This window comes from Chrysochloris asiatica, unplaced genomic scaffold (genome assembly GCF_000296735.1).
Source record: "Chrysochloris asiatica unplaced genomic scaffold, ChrAsi1.0 scaffold00071, whole genome shotgun sequence".
Taxonomy (NCBI): domain Eukaryota; kingdom Metazoa; phylum Chordata; class Mammalia; order Afrosoricida; family Chrysochloridae; genus Chrysochloris; species Chrysochloris asiatica.
In genome coordinates, this window is record NW_006408589.1 from 4,935,549 (window position 1) to 4,940,268 (window position 4,720).

A 4,720-nucleotide genomic window follows, 5' to 3' on the forward strand; every position below is an offset into this window, starting at 1 on the left:
TACAGCCTCAGAAACCCTGTACACAGGGTCGCTATGAGTCAGAACCAACTCCACGGCACATAACCACCCCCGCCACTAGCCAATAAAAGACAAAGACTTTTAAAACTGATTAAAAAATAAGGGGCAGCTATATGCTGTCTAAATATAAAGCCACAGGTTGAAAATTAAAAGGCTGGAAAGAGAAAACCATGCAAACAATGACCATAAGAAAAGTGTACAATTATTAATGTAAGACAAAATAAAAGCCAAGTCAAGGAGTATTACCAGTATTATGAAGGGTACTTTATAATGAGTTACATGCCAATTCATCAGGAAGACGCCATCAGATTATAAACGAGAAATGTATATGCTCGTAACAACAGAGCTTCAAAATATGTACAGTAAAAATGGAAAGGATTAAAAGGAGAATTAGAAAAATACACAAACATATCTGGTGATTTTAACATCCATCACTCAGTAATTAATAAAACTCAGCAAAATGATAATCAAAAAGGACACAAAAGGTCTGAACCACTTTGCCCTGACAATTATAGACCAAGGAGCTCTGGTAGCATAGTGGTTACAAATCGGGCTGCAAACCGCAAGGTCAGCAGTTTGAAACTACCAGCTGTTCCATGGGAGAAAGATGAGGCTTTCTGCTCCCATAAAGATTCACAGCCTCGGAAACCCTGTGCAGGGTCGCTATGAGTTGGAACCGAAACCATGGCACATAACAACAACAACAACAACAACCCTAATGACCATCACTCATCTATCAGTTTGTCTTACTGTGGTGACTTGTACATTGTTGTGATCCTGGAAGCTATGCCATGGGTATTTTAAATACCAGCAGGATCACCCACGGTGGACAGGTTTCAGCTGAGCTTCCAGACAAAGACAGACCAGGAAGGAGAGAGAGAGTACTTTTCACTCAGTGAAAACCTTATGAATAGCAGATTACTGAATACTGAAACAAGATGAAGAGCTCCAGAACACTGTCAAATATAGTGCCGGAGGAGGATGAGGCCCTCAGGTTAGAGGAACTCAAAATGCAACTGGGAAGAGCTACCTCCTCAAAGTAGAATTGACTGTGATGACATGAATGGAGGAAACCTCATCCTGTACAGATTTACAGCCTCGGAAACCCTGTGCAGGATCACTATGAGTCAGAACCAACTCCATGGCACATAACAACAACATCGATATCCTAGGCATTAGTGAGCTGAAATGGACTGACATTGGCCCTTTTGAATGTGACAACCACATGGTTTACTATGCCGGAAATGACAAATTGAAGAGGAATGGCACCGCATTCATCATCAAAAAGAATACATATCAAGATCAGTCATGAAGTACAACGCTGTCTGTGATAGGACAATATCCATACACCTATAAGAAGGACCAGTTAATACCACTATTATTCAAATTTATGCACCAACCACTAAAGCCTGTGATGTTGAAATGAAAGATTTCTACCAACTTATTTTAGTCTGAAATTGACCAAACATGCAATCAAGATAATTACTTGTGATTGGAATGCAAAGATGGGAAACAAAAAGGAAGAATCAACAGTTGGAAAATAGGGCCTTCATAGAAATGATGCTGGAAATAGCATGATAGAATTTTGTAGGACCAATGACTTCTTTATTGCAAATACCTTTTGAAAACAACATAAAAGAAGTCCCCTCTAAGATTGAAACTCAAAGGGAACACATGACCAGGCATGTAAGCTTGCTGGCGACCACACTGGTCTACTGGTGAGTGGAAGAAGGGAAAAGGCAGCAATGAATAAATGGGTCGAGTTCAACCACAGTCCATAGACTCCCGTTGACCTGGAGATAAGAGACAGAAGAGGAAGGGCTGGTTGATCCAAAGTGTGGTGAGACCTGGGGACACCTGAGCCCATGGACAAGGACATAGTCACAGAGAGCTAGAGCTGAGAGTGAAGCATCCAGCTAATATGAAGTGAGGGGATATGCACAAGAACACATACATTTTCAGATAGTATCCATCTGACCTAGTAGCCTCGATGGCTTGATAATCAGAACTCGACTAGAGGAAGATAAAAAAGAAAACAATTTTTTATAAAGGAAATGAGGATAAATTGCTACAATTTGATTAACTTGACCTATACTCATGGAGGTTGTAGCTCAAAATACCAACAGAGAGGGAAGGAGTCTTCACATCAAGTATCAATGCTATCCCCTCTGTATACAGGGTAGATAGGGACGGGCAACTTAAGACATTGGCTACCTAAAATGAGGAGGCGATAAAGGCAAGCAGTGACTGGCTTACAAGGTTTTAAGAGGGAATTTAGTTTAAGAGTGTGTGGGGGAAGAGGTAGGAACTTGGGAAAGAAGAATGGGGTTTTGCTGGCTGAACTCCCCCAGAACTTGCATTCCAGTGAATTTCCAAGACTAGTGCTTACCAGCAGAGAGAGTTCCTTAGTGACTGGAGCAGTTCTTTTCTCTTTCAGATCCAGAAATGACCTCAACCTTCAACTCCGAGAATGTAAGCTAGCCAAAGAAGAAGGGCAAAGCTATGGTTTCTTCCTGAGAATTGATAAGGACACTGATGGTTATCTGGTCCGAGTGACTGAGAAGGGAAGCTCAGCAGAGAAGGTTGGCCTCGAGGATGGAGACAGAGTTTTTAGGATCAATGGTGTTTTTGTGGACAAAGAAGAACATATGCAGGTTGAAGATCTAGTGAGAAAGTGTGGAAATTCAGTGACTTTGTTTGTTTTGGATGGGAACTCCTACAAGAAAGCCATTAAAAAACAGGTAGAGTTGAAGGAGTTGGGGGTACAGTCAGGCTCCATGTTTGAGCGATAAGGAGCTGCCCCTGGCAATGAATGGTGAAGCAGAGACTTGGATCTAGCCTCTGCTATGCTACCTGGTGAAGGAGGGGAACAGCTATGGCTTATCTTTGAAAATAGTCCAAGGTAAAAAAAGGGAGTGTACATTACTGACATCACACCTCAAGGTCTGGCTCTGAAAGCTAGTGTCCTACCTGATGATCGTCTGAATGGAGAGAATGTAGAAAATGCCAGCCATGAGGAAGTGGTTGAAAAGGTGAAGAAGTCAGGAAGCCCTGTTATGTTCCTGTTAGTAGACAAGGAAAGTGACAAGTGCTATAGGGAACAGAAGATACAGTTCAATAAAGAAACAACTAGTTTGAAACCGCCAACCCCGGATTGTGGAGATGAAGAAAGGCATGGCTATGGGTTCTACCTTAAGGATGGTTCAAGACAGAAAGGTCAAATCATCAAGGACATAGACTCTGGAAGCCCAGAAGAGAAGGCTGGCCTGAAGAACAATGAGCTGGTGGTCTTTGCTGTCAATGACAAGTCTGTGGAAGACCTCGATCATGATGCTGTGGTGGAAATGATTCGGAAAGGTAGAGATAAGACTTCACTGTTGGTGGTAGACAAGGACACAGAAAACATGTATAGACTGTCTCATTTTTCTCCCTAGCTCTACTATCAAAGTCAAGAAATGCCCAATGGGTCTGTCAGTGAGGTTCCTGACCCTCTGGAAGTTGGAAACTCCAGTGCTTCAGAGGAAGTAGATCAGAAGCCTAAACTCTGCAGCCTGATTAGAGGTGAAATGGCTATGGCTTTCACTTGAATGCCACTCGGGATCTGCCAGGCTCATTCGACAAAGGTAGAGAAGGGCAGCCCTGCTGATCTGGTGGGGCTGGAAGATGTGAACATGGTGAATGTGTAGGATGAACACTATAAGAAGGTGATAAGACAGAATCCAGAGCAGGGGGAGCAATGTCATATTTCTCGTCTGTAGAAAGATGGCCTATGATTATTTCCAGGCAAAGAAAATTCCTGGTTTTTCCCATGGCTGCTCCACTGGATGCACCCACTGATTCCAAAGAAGAAACAGTGGCAGAGACCAAGCTTGACTCTTACCTAATAAAAGAACGAGCCCACAGTATAGCCTCTCAATTTTCTTCCAACTCTGAAGATACATACAGCCATGTGATGAGAACAAATGACAGCGTTGGTGGGTAGCTGTTTCTGCGTATTCAATAGGAATCTATTTTCAAGGAATAAATTACCACCCGCTTCCTGCCTGTTGGAGAACTCCTCTGGAAACCAGTTACTTATGTGATTGATTGTCTTCTGTTGTCATCTGGTAGCATAGCGGTTGTGAATTGGGCTGCGAATTGCAAGGTCAGCAGTTCGAAACTACCAGTTGTTCTGCGGGAAAAACATGAGCCTTTCTGCTCCCATAAAGATTTACAGCTTCGGAAATCCTGTACAGGGTCACTAAGAGTCAGAACCGACTCCATGGCACATAACAACAACAACAACAACAATTGCAGATTAGACTATTTATGTTCAACTTAAAGCTAAAGAGCCATTTTTTGTGTGTGATCTTTCAAGCTTCAATGTAATTACATTCCCTGGTAAGAAATCTCTCACTGATATAGGCTCCTTGAGTACCGAAGATGATTCATAAATATGTAAATGTGAGAGCTGCTAATTAAAGTCTCTGAGCAGATAAGAATATTGTGGTTGCTGGAATAAATACATTAAAAATGACTTTTGCCTATATGTAAACCTTCTGTTAGCTGCTATGACCTTAATAGTGTTTAGTTTGGGTACACTTTTACTGCTTTAACCTCCATTTGTTCTATTGCCTTTCAAACCCAAAACAAAATACAGACTGAAATTTTAGTAATAAAAAGAGATTTCCTAGTTTTAAAAAAAAGAGTGTGGGGGGGAAGA

At 41.9% G+C, this 4,720-nt stretch overlaps 1 protein-coding gene and 1 pseudogene across 1 annotated transcript in view; one reads left to right on the plus strand and one right to left on the minus strand.

The window, feature by feature from the left end:
- Positions 1-4,720, minus strand: part of ATP6V0E1 (ATPase, H+ transporting, lysosomal 9kDa, V0 subunit e1) — a 62,183-nt gene that overhangs the window by 18,206 nt on the left and 39,257 nt on the right. The gene's annotated exons all lie outside the window — the stretch shown is intronic.
- On the plus strand, positions 2,464-4,000 carry LOC102829059 (annotated as a pseudogene).